This window comes from Microtus pennsylvanicus, chromosome 5, assembly GCF_037038515.1.
Source record: "Microtus pennsylvanicus isolate mMicPen1 chromosome 5, mMicPen1.hap1, whole genome shotgun sequence".
Taxonomy (NCBI): Eukaryota; Metazoa; Chordata; class Mammalia; order Rodentia; family Cricetidae; genus Microtus; species Microtus pennsylvanicus.
The window spans coordinates 58,284,239-58,305,463 of record NC_134583.1 but is presented as its reverse complement, the minus strand read 5'-3'; the positions used below and the strand labels follow the sequence as shown (position 1 = coordinate 58,305,463).

The 21,225-nt window shown below is 45.2% G+C and overlaps 1 pseudogene; it reads left to right on the top strand.

Moving 5' to 3' along the window:
- The first annotated feature begins 919 nt into the window (after positions 1-919).
- LOC142851322 (LIM domain kinase 2 pseudogene) overlaps positions 920-21,225 on the top strand; it is a 35,241-nt pseudogene continuing 14,935 nt past the window's right edge.

The following is a 21,225-nucleotide window of genomic DNA, read 5'->3' as shown; positions in this document are numbered from 1 at the left end:
GGAGATGAGGGTGATACCTAAACTGGTAAAACCCACTGGTTCTCCTTAAAAAACTTCAGAAAATTCATCAACTCCAGCCAGACAGGGAAGGAACCAGCCTAGGACCAAACTAGACTCTCTGAATGTGGTCGACAGTTGCATGGCTGGGGCAGACTGAGGGGCCACTGGCAGCGAACCAGAATTTATTCCTACTGTTTGTACTGGCTTTTGGGGAACCTATTCTCTTTGGATGGATACCTTGCTCAGCCTAGATATAGTAGGGAGGGCCTTGGACCTTCCTCAAAGCAATGTGTCTTACCCTCTCTGAGGAGTGGATGGGAGGTGGGGTGGGAAGGTAGGTGGAGGGAATGGGAGGGGGGAGAGTGTAGAAACTGGGATTGGTATGTAAAGTGAAAAAAGATAGTTTGTTTACTTTAAAAAATAAAATAAATTATAAAAACATTTTTTAAAAAACTTCATAAAGAATGCAGCCCAATAAAAAAATCTAGATTCAGACCTTGTAAGATTCCTGATAGACATGCCTAATTTTGCAGATGATGCAAAATTAGAAAAAAAAACTAGTTTTTTAAGCTAGTTATATTGGAGATGACCAAAGCAAAACAAGCTGATAATGCATGGAGACGTGAACCATGTCTACAGGAAAGACAGAAGTAGCCAGCTGGTTTTTCCTACTCAGAGTTGGTAGAGCAGATACAAATGGAATTACCACATTTCCTCAAATTTGCAATGTTTTTCAACTCAGGAAAACAGTTAATAGTGTATCTTCTGCAAACCCTTTGGCCAAATTGGAAGCTGTAATCATCCTAAGTGTACATTCTCGCAGCCTCAAATACCTTCCCCAAAAGGTGCTTATTTTAAGAACAGAGAGAATGGAGTTCAGCTCAACAAGTGGTAATGGGCTTTCTTGTCAGACCTGAGCATGCCAGGCACTGCAGCGGACTGGGTGTGTGGAGACCTGAGCATGCCAGGCATTGCAGCGGACTGGGTGTGTGGAGACCTGAGCATGCCAGGCACCGCAGTGGACTGGGTGTGTGGAGACCTGAGCATGCCAGGCACAGCAGTGGATTGGGTGTGTGGAGACCTGAGCATGCCAGGCACTGCAGTGGACTGGGTGTGTGGAGACCTGAGCATGCCAGGCACTGCAGTGGATTGGGTGTGTGGAGACCTGAGCATGCCAGGCACTGCAGTGGACTGGGTGTGTGGAGACCTGAGCGTGCCAGGCACTGCAGTGGACTGGGTGTGTGGAGACCTGAGCATGCCAGGCACTGCAGTGGACTGGGTGTGTGGAGACCTGAGCATGCCAGGCACTGCAGCGGACTGGGTGTGTGGAGACCTGAGCATGCCAGGCACTGCAGTGGACTGGGTGTGCGGAGACCTGAGCATGCCAGGCACTGCAGTGGACTGGGTGTGTGGAGACCTGAGCATGCCAGGCACTGCAGTGGATTGGGTATGTGGAGACCTGAGCATGCCAGGCACTGCAGTGGACTGGGTGTGCGGAGACCTGAGCATGCCAGGCACTGCAGTGGACTGGGTGTGTGGAGACCTGAGCATGCCAGGCACTGCAGTGGATTGGGTGTGTGGGAGGACCAGTCTCCACAGTTTCCTCAGACCAGTGCCACAATGGCTTTTGCCTGTTGAATTAAAACTCAGGCAGATGTCATTGTCATATAGGGCTCAGAATGGGGACACCTTCCTTTGCATGACTGTGTCTTTTCTGTTTTGGTTTTGGTAGGGTCTCACTAAGTACCTCAAGTCATTCGCCAACTCATGATCCTCAGCCTCCTAAAAACTGGGACTACAGGTATTTACTACTGAACTTGGCCATTTGCTAAGTTTCTACTGTGTGGATTGCATTGTCTTCTCATTTGATAGCTGAAACCATTGGCTTGAGAGAGAGCACCTCTTTTTCATAAACCCATCCAGTCAGCACCAGCTTGGAGATGTGTTTCTTAGCCTTTGCATTGCTGAGGTGGAGCTGGATTACTCTCTGTAACTGGGTGGGGTGGGGTCTGGGTGGGTGGGGTAGGAGAGAATATGAGTTGGGTCAAGGGTGGAGGTGGGTGGAGGTGGGAGTTTGTGTGTCTCCTTCTTAGATGTTTATGCACAGTCCAGATATTTGACTTACCAGATGCCAGGAGCACACCCTGGTCTGCTGGTCACACCAAAAGCTACTTCCAGGGAGAAGGACAAGGTCGCCCGAGCTTAGGATCATTGGCCTAAGCATTGACATTAAATTATGAAGTCTCTTAAAAAGACTTCTTCAAGGACCTTGAAACTCAGATTTAAAAAGCTGGAGTTAAATTCCTGTTCCACTAAGTATGGGTCTACGTGGTAGGAACTGTGGTCTCCTGCCCACATCCCGTAATGAGCTGAGCCTGGCATCCAATGCTATATAGGACTCTGTGCTGAGAGTAGATGCTCCATCTCTAGTCATGGCTTCAGATGGCTGATGTCCTCATTCAACCTTTAATGGCCACCTTATGAGACCCTGAGCTGAAATGACCTTTGGATTCCTGGATCGTCAACCTTTGGGAAGGTAATAAATGCCTGGATTTTAATCTACTAAATTGAGGTTATTTGTTATACATAACTAAGACAAACTGAGTGACTTGCTTGGGAAGAATCCAATTCTATCCACTGGCTGGGTCTTGGAGTGCACGGCACAGAGAGAAGACAGGGATATACAGGTAGGGACTTGGACAGACAGGAATGGGTCAGTTTAAAACCATGCTCATTGGGAGTGGCTTGCCAGGCTGGCCATTACCCCAGTTTGCAGAGTTCATGGCTGAGTAAGACTGACAATTACGTCTTCCAGTAGCATGCATAGGTGCTTCCGGCACCATAAAAGCTAACCAGTAAGGGGGAGGCTTCCAGCTCAGTACCAGGAACAGCAGGCTACCTGCACAGGCGTTATCTCCTCACAGAAATTATGCCCCATATAGCAGAAGCCGGATCAAATCCAACACAGAGATAGGAGGTGGGCATGAAGCCCCACGCCTGGCCAAAGGGCCGCTGACAGTTGATAGCTACTGGGAGAGGCACCGTCAGTTTCTTTAAGAGTGTGGCACCTGGTAGGTTGGCCATGTGCCCGTGGAAGGTCACATATCCGTGACTATGTGGGCAGACCAAACTGGACTTGATGGATGAAGAAATTAAAAAGAGGACACAAAGCTGGGAGGGAAGGAAAAAGGAGGGTAGATCTAGGAGGAGGCAGGTAAGAGTGACTATTATCCAAACTCATTGAATGAAGTTCTTGAACAATTAATAGAAAAGAAGGGGAAAAAAAAACATGCTCAGGAGTTTGAGTTTCATTACAAGAGGAACCTGAAACCCAATTTAGAAGGACCCAGGCTGCAAACCATAGGGGCAACAGAACCCATCTCTAATATGCAAAGTACGAGGACATCATCGTGCTTCCCAGTGGCCTCCTGTGGTACTAAGCATAGAAGACTGACACCAGAGAAGGCTTTTGGTTTCCTCCCGCTGCCCAGCTGCTTAGCCGGATCCCCTGTCATTCTCCTTCAGTGTTGTTCCGCTCAGGTCACCAACATGCATGCAGAGACTCATACACAGAGACACAGAGACACGCACACACATGCACACATAGGCACTCATGCACACACACATGCACAAAGAGACACAGAGGTAGAGAGACACACATGTACTCAGACACACATGTGTAAACACACAGAGATTCACATGAACACATCACACAGGCACCTACACACAATATTTTTTTTAAAAATATGCTGCCTATTTTATTTAGCTTTTATAATTAGATTTTGATATACCATACAATTGCCATAATTATAGCAAAAATTATGCATAAATCTTTTCTTCAAAACTTTTTTTTGTTTTTTTTTTAATTTATTTATTTATTAAAGATTTCTGGCTCTTCCCCGCCACTGCCTCCCATTTCCCTCCCCCTCCCTCAATTAAGTCCCCCCCAGCCCGAAAAGCAATCAGGGTTCCCTGTCCTGTGGGAAGTCCAAGGAACCCCCACCTTCATCCAGGTCTAGTAAGTTGAGCATCCAAACTGCCTAGGCTCCCACAAAGCCAGTGCGTGCAGTAGGATCAGAAACCCATTGCCATTGTTCTTGAGTTCTCAGTAGTCCTCATTGTCCGCTATGTTCAGAGAGTCCGGTTTTATCCCAGGCTTTTCCAGACCCAGGCCAGCTGGTCTTGGTGAGTTCCCAGTAGAACATCCCCATTGTCTCAGTACACACAATATTTTAATTCCAAAGGCAGTTCTCTTATGGGCTATGTTTACTTATGCTTTCTATGTTTACTAACTAACTGTTTCCCCTGCTTTGAAGGCCCTCTCTATCAATGCCAGGCTGGACACAAGGATCTCTTATCCATTTCCAGTCTAGTGTGAGTAGCTCATTACCTGAGCACTCAGGAGATTGTTCAGTATTGATCTATTTTTGTAACTGTTTTTCCACATAGAGAATTAAACCCTCAAATGTATTGGCTTTATGTGTGTGTGTGTGTGTGTGTGTGTGTGTGTGTGTGTGTGTGTGTTGGCCAAAGTCAATCTCAAGTGTTTTTTTTTTCTTAGGTATGCTGTTCACCTGACATTGAAACAGTGTCTCTCACTGTGACCTGCATCTTACTGACTCAGCTAGATTGGCTAGCAAGACTCAGGGATCCCCCTGCTTCTGCATCTTGCTTTCTGGGGTCATAGGCATGTGTCACCATTCCTGGCCATTTTATAGGCTCTGAGAATCAAACTCAAAGCACAGCAGGTACCTGACACACTGAGCCATCTCCCCATCCCAGGATGCAAATGAATTTTAATCTCCAAAGATGGGCTATATCTAATAAATGGTATATATTGAAGAAATGAATAAATGAAAGATCACTGAATGCTGCTGATGGCCAAGTCGGAAGAAATCTAGACTTCTCTGTACTTGGTTAGTAGCTAGTTTATGGCGGGAGGCTTCTGAAGAAAAATCAGCCTGGCGTACAGACACCTTATCTTACCCAATGGATGTATATACCTTGCAGCCCAGCTGGACACAAATATGTATATAGCATTAGCAGGTCTTGCCCTGCTCCACAAATTGCCAGCCTACACCAAGAGGCATTGCCCTCACTTTGAAACGTGATCTGCTTTCACTGACACATGGGCAGAAACTCTTTTTTCACCAATGTCCCCAGTCATTCCTTGTATAACAGGAAAAAAATAGCTGTTCTTAACACTGGCCATTTTGAACAAGTTTGCACTTGTTAACTCTTTGCAGCCCCTTAACTGTTTGGGGGAGACTGAGGTAGGCTTAGGTACTCAACAGGCCAGAGTGGAGGTACTGAGCCCTGTGGATGATAACAGTTAAAAACCATAAAAATTACAGAGGGAAGCAAACCAGAGTCCTTTGGCCAAATTCAATTTTGTTAGCTTTTAAATCACTGTATTTTAGATGCTTACGTAAGTGCCTATGCAGTATCTCCCATTTTGCTTCCTGGATGGCTGTACCTTAAAGATCTTCCACATATGGCCCCTCAGGGATAGGTGGTGCTGATGCCCAGTGCAGAAGAGGACAGAGGAGCACCTTGGAGGAAGGCTGGAGGAAAGGCATATTGAGTATGTGTATGGAGATTTTACTTTGTATTGCACTGAGACAGGATCTCAGGTATGTGAGGCTGGCCTCCAACTCACTGTATAACCTAGAAAGAGCTTACATTCTTGATTCCTCTGCCTCCATCTCCCCAGTTCTGTGGTTACAGGAGGGCTTTGCGCCTGGTTTGCAATAATTCGACCAACTGAGATAATCACAAAGAATGGAATAGGCCAGGTAATGCCCCTCTTCTAGCTCTCTCCAGGGAATCTGTGCTAGGTGTGTGCTGACCTCAAAGGCTGAAGCCCTGGTACAACCACTGACAGACTCCCTGAGTTCTGCGTGCAAGGTTTCGGGCTCACGGGTACCCCCTTCCTTACTACTGCCCACCCCGCTGGGTCTCACTGGGGCTGCCTTTTACAGGGCATGCCAGCCTTCACTTAACCACAAGGCTCCTCTCTTCTCCCAGCAGCCCATCAGCTGGAGTGCACCACTCCTTCTTGCCAAGAGCCCTCTTACCCATCAGGGGAAGATAATGCCTAGCAATCATTTTGGCTTTTCCAGACTTAATGTGTTCTCTCTCTCTCTCTCTGCTCAGGTCCTTCCTGCCTCACTGAAAAGTGTGAGGTTGCTATTTTAAGACATCCTTTAGTACCAAAATATCACTGTGAGACACTCATGTTCTTCCTTCCAATAATCTCTTTTGTTTGAAGCAGAAAGAACGTATCAGGAGGACTGAGGCATGGCTGCCTATGAAAAGCAAGGCAAGGGACAGCATTGAGGTCCTTCCAGGACCTCAGTGCATCCGATTCCAAGTGCTAAGAAGCCCAGTGCTGCTTGTCTTCCAATTTCTCCTCCTCTTTACCTTAAACTAGGGGTGAAGAGCAGGTATAGGAGGGACCCTGAGCTCTACGGTGGTTGAAATATCAGAGTGAGAAGAACATTCTGAAAATGATCAAGTATGACTCAGTAGAAAGAGACTGAATAGTGGGGAGCCAAGAGGAAGGCTAGACAATGGAGCCTGATTTTTGCACAGTGGCAAAGTGGGCTTAGTATGTATCTGAATTGTCCAGGGACACCATACATACGGGTACATCTAAAAGATGTGATTCTGGATAGCGTTTCTGTCACCAGCCCTTCTAATAATGGATAATTTGTCAAATACACACCGTGTGCTAAGACAATGTCATTTCATTTGCAAGATCCAGTTATGAAAGACAGTTCTACAGCAAACTATTGCTAAAATCAGAGAAGTTAAGACAGTTGCCTATCATCTCAGAACTCAGGAGTGGTAGAACTTGGGCTCAAACTCAGGCGTGAGCCTAGAATCTGAGCTCATTGTCTTCCTGTAGATTAGCTATGCCTGGGATTTTACATCCAGCATATGGCCTGTGCCAGCAGCTGCCTACGTGGGCTTTGGAGAAGGCAACTCCCACAGACAGCTGTCTAGATGAAGCTGATATTATAAATGGTATTATGGAAAAATAAGGATACGGCTTATAAATCAAGCAGAGGAAACTTATGATTCCTCTGGACACCCCAATCTGTCTCCCTATAATTGCCTGTATATGAGATGCCTGTGTGAAGTTATTCGACTATTCCCTGAGTCGCCTGCGTAGGTAAGGTTGCAATTTTTAGCGACCCTTGTTACACAAACCAAAGCAATCTGTTCCACTTTGACGCCCTGACACTCTGGGCTGGCTAAAAGGGTGGAGGCAGGGATACAGGGGCATTGGTGCAATCTTCCTCTTCTAAAGGAAAGTGTGAAGTGGTAACTGGGATGCACCCTTGGTACAGAAGGCCATCCAATCTAACTACACAGTACCCAGCAAGCAAAGGGATACTCAAGAGGAAAACCATGGCTCTTTTCCCTTAAACCGTCTTTAACCTTTAGTTCCAGAAACCATAATTAAAAATCAATCCAGTCTTTTTGTAGTAAATCTGACAGTAATTCTATCTCTAATAGCAGGGCCAAGATAAATAGTATGTCAGGTAAACTCAGCAGGAAAATGACATTTTCATTTGCGATTTACTGGGTGTGAAATTTCCACCAAGATACAGTATTCTGGAAAGATCCAGGGAAGCCATCCCCTACCCCTGGCAGAGCAACCTGTTCTGCTAATTAATGGGGGACACCATTGGGATTAAATGAATGCTCCTCAAATGATTTCACTGTGCCCAGCAGTGATTTTGTATGCATCTTGCACAGAGAAAATAAGTCTGAGCTCCAAACAATAAACAAGCTGACATAACAAGATGATTGCAGCCTATTGCGGTCCAGAAAAAAAATCTAATCTGGTCTTCTAACAGTGTGGCAATCTTTATTGTGACCGCGCAGGTCCCAATTCATCAGCCCATTTCAGCAAGCTATCCCAGCCAGTAATCACTCACTTTCAGGGTAGCCTCGGAACAGGTATTGACTGCAAAGAGCAGCAATTCATCCTGGACTCTGTCTCCCTCCATCAGGATTTCTTGGCAGTCTGTGAAGTAGGCAGGGAAAGAAAAATTTGGCTCATGCATGCTGTATTCCCAGAGTGACTCAGTGGGAAGAGAGAAATAAGAGGGCAAGAAAACTCTCAGTGCCCAGTGAGAATTAGCCATAGCATCATATCCTTCCCTGCTAAGACCCAGGAGTGCTCCCAAAGGCCCATCCAGGCAAGAAAAGGCCAACAAGGACTCCTACTAAAAGGGCCTCCACAAAAAGTTGTTTTCATTTACTTGAGACTTCCAAATCGTTTCCTTATTTAAGCTTTACATCAAGACCAAGATGCGGGTACCACCATGAGTCCCCTCCTTTGCAGGATGGCAACACTCAGGATGAGAAGTGACCCCCATGGCTAGCGGATGACTTCTGTGATGACCGCCAAAACTGATAGTTCCAAAACTTTTTAAAAATTGAGGAGAAAGGGCTGGGTGATGGACCAGCAGTTGAGTGCTTGCGCCTCTTCCAGAGAACTTGAGTTTGGGTCCCAGAATCCACATGGAGGCTCATGACTGCCTGTAGCTTTAACTCCAGGGAACCTAGCAGCTTCTTCTGGCCTCCTCAGGTGCCCACACACTTGTGGATGCTCATGCACACGCACACACAAAAGAAATACTTAGAAGCTGAGGTAAAATTTATAATATCAATTCATCTTTTAGAGTGTCAATTCAATAGTATTTAGTTCATCCAATGATTCACAACCATTGTCTCTATCATTTTCAAGACTAGTTCCCGGCTCCAAAAGCTGTACTCTACCAGCTAAACAGTCCTTTCCCCTTTGCATCATCTCGAGGACCTGAGAGTCTACTTTGTGTCCTTGTGGATTTTGGGTTTAAAGCCGTTGAACTAGACTATTTTCTGTTGCTATAACAAAACACACAAGGTTGAGTACTGCATAAAATAAAGAGGTTTAACTTAGCTCTTAGTTTAAAGACTGAACACCCATCAAGGTGGTACCCTGTGTCCTGTCCCAGTATGGGAACCTTCATTGGTGTTACAAGATTGTGGCAGGAGCCTGTACGGGAGGAGTCTGCATGGAGAGGCTGGAAGTCGGAATGTATCCAAGTGGTCAGACTGACTGTCAATCTGCTCTTGTGGGCAGTGACTCCTTCAGACCAGTATTAAACCCTTCCAAGGGTCATGCCACTTGGTTCTAATCACCACCCACTTGTGCACGTTTTCAGTGGGAGGATGGGAGACAGGGATGGGGTCTGTCCGAGTACATGATTAGCATTCTGCCTGGTGGCTCCTCCCTTTACACCTCTCTCTCTAGACAGAAGAAGGGGAGTTTTCTACTCTGTGTTTCAGCTAAAACAAACAGCCATTGTGAATGCATTTTACTCCAGACATACTTTTGATCCACAGAAAATACAAACGTCAAGACAGCTGTTGGATTGCTGGAAGGGTCCTGTGAGAATCCAGGGAGGAGCTCAGGCAGGGATGGAGCTGGTGGCTCCGTGAGCATTGCACCTGTACTTGTTATTTTGAGTGGGTGCATGCACAGGTTGGAGGCAGATACACGAGTGTGCGGGGTCACACACATGAGCATGTGTTTGTATGATGGCCAGAGGTGAGCTTCAGTGTTTGTCCTCAGGCAACATCCATCGTGTTTTTGGAGACAGTGTCCCTCATTGGCTTGAGGTTTACTGATTTGTTTTGGATAGCTTAGCAGTGAGCCCCAAAACATCTGCCTGTCCCCTACCTTTACAACCCTGTGATTGTAAGCGCACGTCACCTTTCTTTGCTTTGTACGTGGGTGCTGAGGGCTGAAATGAGATCCTCTTGTTAGCATGGCACAAGCATCGACTGGCTGGGCCATCTCTCCAGCACCTGCTTTTCACCTGGGTCCTGGCTAGTTTTATGTCAGCCTGACACATGTTAGAGTCATCTGAAAGGAGAGAACCTCAATTGAGAAAAATGCCTCCATAAGATCCAGCTGTAAGACATTTTCTTATTTAGTGACTGATGTGGGAGGGCCCAACCCATTGTGGATGGTGCCATTCCTGGGCTAGTAATCCTGAGATCTATAAGAAAGCGCCTGAGCAAGCCATGATGAGCAAGCCAAAGAACAGCACCCCTCCATGGCCTCTGCATCAGCTCCTGTTTTCAGGTTTCTGCCAAGTTTGAGCTCCTATCCTGACTTCCTTTGATGATGAACAGTTATATGGAGGCATAAGCCAAATAAACCGTTTCCTCCCCAGGTTGCTTTGGTCATGGTGTTTCATCACAGCAGCAATAATCCAAACTCAGACGACCTGTACTTATTAATAGTGACTAGGGTATCACACAGCTGACATGCTAATCATTACTTGCAGCAACTCACTTCATACCTGAGGAAGTGTCCATGGAGTCTGCCAAGTAATTAATGAGCCCATTGGCTCCACCTTTTTTTTTCAGTATAGTTTGGGTCAAGAGTAGACATGGAATCTTGTAGCATGAATTCTAATTAATCTTAGTAATAAAAATCCAGATTACAGATACTAGGGGGTAAAAGCAGAGAGATCTAGATCTGAGTTGGGCCAACTGGACCAATTCAGGGACCGAGAATGTGGTTGAAGGGTTCTGTGCACAATAGCTTTCAGTTGTAACAAAATACCTGAGAGAAATAAACTCAACTCAAAAAGGGGGGGGGGCAAAGGTTTATTTCAGCTCATGGTTTCAGAGCGTTTGGTCTGAGGTCTGACGACTCCATTGCCCTGGCCCCAAGGTGAGATGGGACATCATGCAGGGGGAGCATATCACAGTCAGGAAGAAGAGAAAGAGGAGGCAAAAGACCTGGGGCAAACTGTACCCTTCCTAAGCGCTCCCCAGTGACCTGCATCCTCCAATTGATTCTCACTTCTGGATGCTCCATTGAACTGTGAACCTAACACTGTGTTACTCTATTGGTAGAGTGGGAGACCTCACAATCTAAATAGCTCTCAAAGCCTCTGAATACTATTGCATTGCGGATCAAGTCTTCAACACTTGAACCCCAGAGGAATATCTCACATGTGCTCTTGTACATTTGTCCAAGGAGCCACAAAATTCTGAGGTCTGTTTCGCTTAATGTGGCGTGGTTGACTTGCAGATAGAGAACAAGAGAAACTAAGCAAGCACACAGACAGGGGGAGAAATGTGCCTCCTGCCCCATCCACATTCTTACACTGGTGATAAATACCTGGCCTCTTGGGTTCCTCAACCCCTGGCATTTCATGCTGGAACTTCAGCTTCTGGATTCATGATGATGCCCTTAGTATTAAGGTTCTTTTGCCTGCAAATGTCAGAGGAACACATGCAATTGAACTAGTTTAATACCAAGGGAATTTATTGGTTCACAGAGCTGCAAACTCCACAGAGAAACTACCACAGGGACACAGTCTTACTGTATTCTCTGAAATTCCTACAGGGCTCTTATGTGCATTTTTTGAATTGGTCTAATTTGCAGACTCCGTATGAAGCTCTTTAGAAGTTACAGCTTAGTAGGCTGGGAGATAGCTCAGTATAAAGACACAGCCATTCCGTGAGCATGAGCCTGGGTTTTAATCCACATGCCCCATGTAAAACTCTGTGTATGTCTGCCTGTGAGGTTATAGCCCCAGAGCTGCCATGAGATGGGGGTGGAGACAATAGGATCATTGGAGCTTACTGGCCATCAGCTTGACTCTAGGTTCAGTGAGAAACCCTGCCTCTGACTTCTGCACATAAACACAGGTGTTCAGGCATGTGTGTGTATTCACACACACACACACACACACACACACACACACACACACAGAGAGAGAGAGAGAGAGAGAGAGAGAGAGAGAGAGAGAGAGAGAGAGAGAGAGAGAGAGGATATGATCTAGTGTAGCAATCATAGTGGAGAAAACTGAGAGGCATACACTTACCAAGAGGTTTGTGACACATGTTCACCTATGAACCAAACACCAGGTCCCACTGGTTGAAACTCCACCCACTCTTCCAACTCTCAGTGGACTCAGCCCCAGCCAAACCATAAGGATTAGGAACAAGCAGACAGGCAGTCCCAAAGGAACAAGCAGGATGCCGTTAAGAGAAAATAGATGCTGGGCAGGCAGTAAGGGACCATCTGTCAATCCCCAGTCTCTAAAGAAACTCTTCAGTTAGTCTGGGCAGGTTTCTGGTTTTTGTCACTAAACAGTGTCTGACTAAACATCTAGAAAAATGTGTCCAAGTGTCGTGGGGAAAATAAAGATGAGTAAGACAGATTTCATCTGTCAAGTACCTTTCCATTTTGCAAGGATGATAAAGCCGATGTACACAAACAGAACATCACAGGCAAAAGCTTGTTCCAAAGGTTCAGGGAGCAGTGGGACTCCAAAGGCAGCGCTGGGGGCAGAGGCAGAAATGAAGCAGGAGGGCAGTTGTTTGGCTTGGGACTTGAAGAATGATTAGAACATTTTCACTAAGAATCTTAAGGTTTCAGAGTGGTACGTTTACAAGTACACAGGAGGAAGAATTTCAGCTCAGAAATGGTGCCATTAAACATCTAGACCTTGAGGGCAGGGTATATAACTCAGTGGCCAAAATGCTCATCTAGCATGCACAGACCTAGGCACCCATCCTTAGCACTGTGTAAAGTGAGCGTGGTGGCACATGCCTGTCATCCCAGCTCTCCAGAAGTTGAGGCAGGAAAATGAGAAGTTCAAAGTCATCCTCTGCTAGTATCGAGTTAAAGGCCAGACTAGAATATCTGAGATCCTGTCTTAAAAAAAAAAGATATCAAGAAGTGCAAGGTTTGGATAGAGTTTATCAAATGACCCCTAAATATCTGTCCTGAAATTTTAATTAGCTTTAAAAATATTAGTTTGCTGATGACACCTTTACACATTTGTGTCATGTACTTTGCTCCCACTTGACCACTATTCCTCTCAGCCTCTTCACCTCCCATTGTCTGGGCCCTCTTCAATAATCCCCAAGAGGGGCATATGTTCTTTGACCCCTCTGTCTCCCCCAGCACTCTGCTCCACTCTTCCTCAGGTGTTACAGGGAGCAGGGCCCCTTATTCCGGCCGCCCAGCTAGCTTACACCCAAAATAATCACACAGAAACTGTATCCATTTAAACACTGTTTGGCCATTAGTTTTAACCTCTTATTTGGCTAATTTTTACATCTTGATTTAACCCATTTCTAATACTCTGTGTTCACCATGAGGTTGTGACTTCTCTAAGTACCACCTAATGTTTGGTTGTGATTCTCTGCATCTGCTCCCATCAGCTCCCAGAGAAAACCTTGCTAATTCAATTGGGCTAGGCACCAACCTATGAGCATAGCAGAATATGGTTTGGAATAATTTTATTGACTTTATTTTGGATAGTTGTAGTTATTTCTACCTTAGGTCCTTGGGCCATCCCGTTTTCAGTTTCTGACCATTCAGCAGCACAAGGAAGGAGGGTTTGCTTGTTTTGGGTACAGTTTGAGGGTAGAATCATGTGGTGGCAAGAACATGAGGCATCTGGCCACATTTATATTGTTAAGAAGCAGAGCAAGGCCAGGATGTATTGTCAGAGAGCAGGAGGAGGGGAGAGTCAGATGATGCTGGTGGTCTGCTCTATTTCCTTTCTATTGAGGTAAAGATCCCAACCCTTGGGATGGTCCTGCCCACTTTAGGGTGGGTCTTCCCTACTCAGTTAACCCTTCCTGTAAATGCCCTCACAGACCCACTAAGGGTGTCTTCCATCCTGACTATAAGACTCACTATTTTGTCAAAACTTTCAGCTTTTATGTGATATGTACACACACAACTGCATGCATGGTCATGCACAAGCATCTAGATTCCACATATGAGAGAAAATGTGTCTTTCCAGTTCTTCCCTTTTCAGTTGTTTTCTTAACATGTTGTCTCCTTATTCACGCATCTTCTGCAGATGATACAATTTCAATCTATACAACAAACTAAATATTCACTGCATGTATATCAAATTTTCTCTACCTGTGTGTATGTTGATGAACATATAGACTTTGAGAAAAAGAGGGTGAGTAAAATGGATAAGACACAAAGATAGAAAGGAAAAAAAGCCTCTTGCTGAAAAAGGATTTATAAAAGGAATGTGGTTATTAAAACTGGAAACCTAGGTTGGAATTGAGTTAGAAAAAGTCTAGAAATTATTTTGTTGTGCTTTGGGTGAGCAATGTAAGCTCAAAAACAATTCAAAGTAAGTGCACTTCATACTGAAAGTTGGGTATGAGATCCAGCACAGAATACACTGGAGTGGAAAGATCTGGGGGCAAATGGCATTAAATGGAAGACTTGAGATGGTGTGAAGGAAGATAAAGTAACAGACTCCAAAGCTCCTCCATGGGGACCTAACATGGGATCCAATGCAGTGATCCAACAGGGGATCCATACTTGGATCCAACATGAGTACTCTTCATAAGATCCAGCATGGTAATCTCCACAGATATACTTTATGGAGATCATCCACAGGGAACTAACACACATCGGGGTGGGTCCTCCATAGGAATCTAGCACCAGGATCCAATACAGGAGATTAAGGATGGCATGGTAAAGAACTGTCTTTGAAATCACGACAGCCATGTCTTTAGCATTATTTTGGTTCATTCATAACAGATACTGAAGACCATTTACTAGTGCATCATGCAAACTAAAACATGGGATTCTGAGGCCTCCTGAGCAAAAGATGAGGGGTGGAAAATTGAGAATGGGGGACTGGAAACTAGAAAGATATGGTTTGTTAGAGATGAGACAACTGTAAGGTGGAACACAGACAGATGACCAAAGAAAAGCCCTGGATGGTTCTGAGGGGCTTTCAAAGCCCCATTCCAGACCATGCAGGGAAGGAAGGTTTTAAGCAATGAGTAGCACCATCCACACATGCATTTCCCCAAGATCCCATATTTGCTGTGAACTGCAAAATAGAAATGTGGATAGAGCAATGTTAAAAAATCTTTCCCAGACTGAGTACCATATTTTTTAAGACAGGCTTTCTCACTGAAGATGGAACTTGCCAGTTTGGCCAGACTGGCTTACCAATGAGATCCTGGGGGTCTCTCTCCACCTTCCCAGCTCTAGGATTATAGGCACATACTGTCATGTCTGGCAGGGGGGCTGGGAATCAAAATCCAAGTCCTTGTGCTCATATAGCGAGTGCTTTACTGACTGAGCCATCTCCCCAGGGGTCCTTCTATTCTATAAAAATGTTTGGGCCCCAGTGCTCGTGTTGTAACTAGGGTGAAGGGGGCCTCGGTTACACGGTTCTACCTTCTGTTTATCATGGGTCAGCCCCTCCAAGCCTGCAGGTACTCCTCGCCATGATGAATCAGGATTCCCTTTAACTTTGAGAATTCAGCAGATCCTCACAGGAAAGGTCTGTGGATCCCAGAAGGGTCTCAACAGAAGACTAAGAGTTGTGAAGGCAGACCGATAGTACTTCCAACAACCCCTGTGTATCTGTGAGAATCAAAAAATAGATTGTATTGGACAGAGCCTGTAAACATGTCTGGAAGTAGATAAAGGCTGCTTTTCCGTCTTCCTCTAGGTGTGGGCGTCTAAACTGTGTAGATGAACGAGCATTTCAGTCTATTGTCACTGCAAGCTAATATGAATGGTACACATGCTCACAAATCAGTGTCCGCTTAAGATGGCACAGGTGGTGAAGGCTGAATCAAATTGCTCTCTCATTTGCTTGAGGGCTCCAGATGAACATTCATAGACTAGAGGGGGAAACTGGGACTTGAGGTAATAGGAACATGTGAGTAGCATCAGTTGAAAGGTTACTCTTTTTGTCCCAGTAAATTCTCTATCTTCAGTTTCTATGGTATCGACATCTACATTATGAAGCAACTTCTGGTCTATTTCTTATGGAAGCTGTGCTGGCCAGGGTTCTCTAGAGAAACAGAACTAGTAAAATGGGCGTCTACTTCAAAAAGGACATATTAGGTAGACTTGCACATATGGACTAATCAGCCCAGCAATGGCTGTCTGTGATTGGAGTAGGTGAGACTTGGTTAGATGCTCATTTACTGAAGGTGAGTGCCCCAGTAGTAGCTGCCTTCAGAATTCCTGAAGAGATGCTGGCCTCTCAGGCAAATAGGAAGGTTGAAGAATCTTGCTTTTAGTGCAACAAATGGTGGCTGCCGTAGCAGCGGCAATGCAGATACACCTCACAACTCTTTGTATCCGAGCCACCACCAGGAGGTGCTGCCCACTGGGGGAATTGGGTCTCTTAGTTTATTGTGAATCCAGTCAAGTTAGCCATCCAGACTGACCATGCTGAGAGGCAATTTGAATATCACCGAAGGAGAATGTTAACTCCTGCCAGGTCTAAGCCTTGTGTTTATGGCTTACACAGAAACATGTGGGTACCCCTCTGATGTCACCCGCAGAGCAGAGATCGAACATAGAAACTTGACTTATGATGAAGTATGGCCTATGTGCTTAGCTGGGACTCTTCTGACTGCAAGTGATAGGGACACCATTCAAAATAAGGAAACACGGACTTAGAGGAGCATGAGAAATATCATGAAGGAATGCTACAACTTGGCCAAATCAACGAGAGGGACTGGGGAAACAAGAATGGCTGTACATGTGAGCGCAGAGGCTCCTGGAGCCCAAAGGTTTCTAGGTCCCCTGAAATCAGAGTTACAGGTGACTGCCAGCCTCCTGATGTGGGTGCTGGGAACTGAACTTGGGTCCTCTGCAAGAGCAGTAAGTGCACTTGACCACAGTGTCATCTCTCCAACCCTATCATTCTCACTTCTGCTCGTTTCCTGCTCACTGGTTTCATCCATTAATATCACTCTCTGAAGAGTATTTGTCATTGGCTGGTTTAACATGGAACAGAGTCTCTCTTTCCTACGGTTGACATGCTTCTAAAACAACCTGCCACTTACTCAAGCTGTTATCAGTGTCTCCACTGGAGAGTCTCTCAGCCCGTTCAGCATGTGCAAATGCTACTGGACCACTTCATGGCCCTAAGAGCTCCTCCTGAGAGATAGACAGCCTTTGAAACACCAGGACATGGGAAGACTATTGGGAAGATCATCCCAGTCCTTCTGCAGACACGCACGCGGGCGCACACACACACACAGTGATTCTGTTGTCTTCTGCACTGTGAAACCAAAGGACAGAGTTAAGGCTGTGAGGTCCTAGTCATGCCACCCACATCTTCGAAGTGAATCACTGCAGAAGGCCTGCAAGCATCTGCAGGAGGTCCAGACCCATGTGCCCAGAGTAGCACCAATGGAGACAGTTCTGACTGCTCATATTCTTTCAATTTTAACGTAGTTATTTTAATCCTATAACAGGTACCAATTGCTAAATCCTTGCTTAGTATGTATGTCTGAGCTTTTCCAATGTTACCATGAGCAGTGTTTCTTGATTAAAACTGACTTTGCCTTGCAAAGGATACCTGGCATTGTTTAGAAACAATTTTTGTTGGCACCCTGGAAAAATTTGCAGGTGGTTTCTATGGGATAATGACCATGGGTTCTGATAAATATCCTCCAGAGCTCAGGGCAGTTGGAAAGACAAAGAGCAACCCTGGCCCCTGTTTCATTAAGGATAATAATGTGAAATGCCAAGTTAATCATTTCTATAGCTATAGCTTTATCATCATCACCATCACCATTGCTATCATTATCATCATCACCACCATTACTGTAATTATCATTATCATCATTGTTCTAGCTTGACCTCTGTTGCTGTGATGGGACACTGACCAACTTGGGGAGGGGAGGGATTATTCAGCTTACATTTCTAGGTGACAATTCCATCACAGAGGACAGTCAGGGCAGAAGCTGAGTCATAAATCATGGATCTTCACTCTCTAGGTCATGAACAGGGAAGTTTACTATACACCCCTGGCCTACCTCTCCAGGTGCGGTGCTGGGCCCTCCCATGGCAATCATCGTCAAAACAATCTCTCACAGATGTGGCCTTGGAACAATATAATGTAGGCAATTCTGCAGTTGGGATTCTTTCTTCCTGGGTGACTTCCAAGACTTTGGGGAGTTGGCAATACAAACTAACCAGCATAATTATCTTTGATGCCACCACCACTACCACTGCCAACACCACCACCACCTCTACCACCACCACCACCATCACCTCCACTGCCACCATCACCAGTTCCACCATGACCACAACCACAACCACTAATACCACCATCATCTCCACCACCACCTCCATCTACCACCTCCATCCACCACCAACACCTCTACCACACCACCACTATCACCACCTCCACCACCACCACCTCTATCACCACTGTCATCTCCACCACCACCTCCATCCATCACCACCTCTATCACCACCACCTCTACCACCACCACCTCTACCACACCACCACTATCACCACCTCCACCACCACCACCACCACCATCACTATTTCCACCATTTCCACCATGACCACGACCACAACCACAACCACTAATACCACCATCACCTCCACCACCACCTCCATACACCACCACGACCACTACCATCTCCACTGCCACTACCACTACCTCCACCATGACCACGACCACAACCACCACAAACACCACTACCACCACCACCACCACCATCACCACTGCCACCACCACTGCTACCACCTCCATCACCACTGCCACCACCACCACCTCCACCGTGACCATCACCACCACCACGACCACTACCACCACCACCACCATCTGCTTTTACAGAAGTAAAAACTGAGGTATATGCATTTTGTTTGATATCTGTCCAGGACATTGTGCTCTTTTGGGTCTAAATGCTGTACTTCTAGCCTCTATTCTATAACTCCTTATAGGACTTGTCTTCAGTACCTGGAATTTCAGGCTGATAACTCTGAACTCACTATGCACCACTCGAAAATGTCCAGTTTGCTTCAGCATCATAGATTTGCCCAGTTTCATCTGAGAAACTGAAGATGTTACTTTGGTCAGAGCTGGGCATATCTTTAAATTGAATCCAGTTCTCCCTATTGAAACATAATAACTTGAGAAGTAATCTGGTCTCTTCATTACCAGTGCTATATCCTGTTGTCAAAAATCTCCTTTGAGTTGGTAGTTTAAGGCCCAGCCACACATTCTTAACGTTATTGTTGTTGGCTAAAATGCTTAGCAACAACACAAACATCACTCAGAATCAAATTATCAGATGTACCGACAAGATGCTTCTCGATTTAATAGTGTGGTAAATGATGGCTGGGAGATGTTCTTTGAAGCTGTGGAGGCAAATGTGAAAACTAATTCAATTCTCAAATGAATAAAAGTGAGAAACTGTGCTTATAAACCTGATATTACCAGAGACAAGGCCAGTGCCTCCCGCTGTCTGGCGTCTGGAAGAAAGAGGCAAGGCAACTTATTTCATTTCTGATTATCAAGACCTGGGCTTGGTGACCACACACAGTTGACCTTGTGTGCTATGTTGAGGACCTCAGTAGCACTGGGGGCCTCATTTACAATCCGACAGGCAGGCTTACTTAATCAGCAGTCATTGCCGGAGGAAGAGCGAGACTTCTGTAGGAGCTTCCAGAGCCTTGGGGAAATCAGATCTCTCTATATTAGATGTGGAAAATGAGTAATAGATCTTCTTGGGAGGAAGAAGGGATGCTGGATGACCCAAGTCAATGACTTCCTGATAAATGGGCAAAGCCCTGGGTCCTCCATAAAGGTTTCCTGGCACAAAAAAGGTAAGTTTGAAAGGAACTCAGCATTTAAGTATAAATATATATATATATATATATATATATACTTAAATACATATATATGTATTTATAATATATGTATTTATAAATATATATGTATTTATAGATACACATATGTGTGTATATGTAAAATGAACCAAAGCAAATTGTGTGCACATAAAATAACACATTTGTATATATTTGCATCAATGAGCCTAATCTATCCTCCACAAGACCACCAATTGGTTGACGTGCGTTACAAGGTCAGAGTGCCTCTAACTGGTCAAATTAGACAACAGTCTGGGCATCCTTCAGGTTCCTTAATTTGCTGGAATGACCTTCTGGGACTCAGTTAAAAGTTACAGAAGTGCAGATCCTTCTGGATGCTTCAAATGGCCATAGACTGTGGAAGCCCACGCACTGTCAACAGTCCCTAAGTGATCATCATGCTACATTGCTTATGGAATACGAGATGAAAAGTGTGCCCTTTTAGTAAGGAAGTGATTGGGTTTTTGAAAATGTTTTTGACCTGCTATTCTTTGAATTCGTGTTTCAAGAGGGTCAATTGCTTGTAATTGCTGTTTTATTGTAAAGAAAACAAATGAACAAAGATACGATTTTATTGGGTTTGGTCTGATGCCCTCCCTGTCCCACCTCTGTGCAGGTGTTCTGTGACACTGGAATCAGGGTGCCCCACACTCCCTGTACATCAATATGCTCAGCAACCAGGAAGCTCTCTGAACCCTTCAGTTTTGGTTGGGTTTTACCAATAGTCATGACCAGCTGGATCATTGGTCACATGACCAAGCCCAATCTCTAGCCCCTCTTTTTTTCTCAGGCAAAGGTCATGCAAAGCTGAAAACTCCAGCCCTCCAGACATGGGCTAACTAGGCCTCCTCGGACATTCTCCAAGAGTCCACCATAAGCTACTTCATTAGCATAAACTTAGGCCACTCGTCATAAATAACAAAAAAATCCTCTTTCATCCTGGAAAGTCTAAAAAAAAAATAAGGTGTTTTTATGTCACCCCTCTGATTTATGAGCCCACTGAGTCCAGATGGCTTTCCTGTCCCTCCTCACCTGAGGAGAGGAAGGGTAAGTTGAAGTTCCCCAAGGGAGAGTTGGAATGTTGAAGATCAAGGACCAAAGTAGGATTAGGTTATCTTTATATCCCTCAACAGCCATTCACCATCCACCTCTGTGTCTGACCTCCTAACCTTTCATTATCAGATAAAGATGCTTGGAATATCTTTACACACCACTAACTTCTGCCCACTAGAAGCCAAGGATGCCATTAACTACCACTTGAGACCTATAAAAAACACCCCCCCACCACACACACACACACACACACACACACACACCTTACACACTTAGCACCTGCCCACTAACGTCCCCAAATGAATACATGTTCCTGGTTCATAGTCACTTCTCTTATCCTTATTGGAGCAAAAGTTGTGTTTTCTGTCAATAGATGTGATAAGAAACATAGACTACTTAGTGTTCAGTTATCATGTATTTTCCAAGACAGCTCCAGCCAGGGTGCCCCATAAAA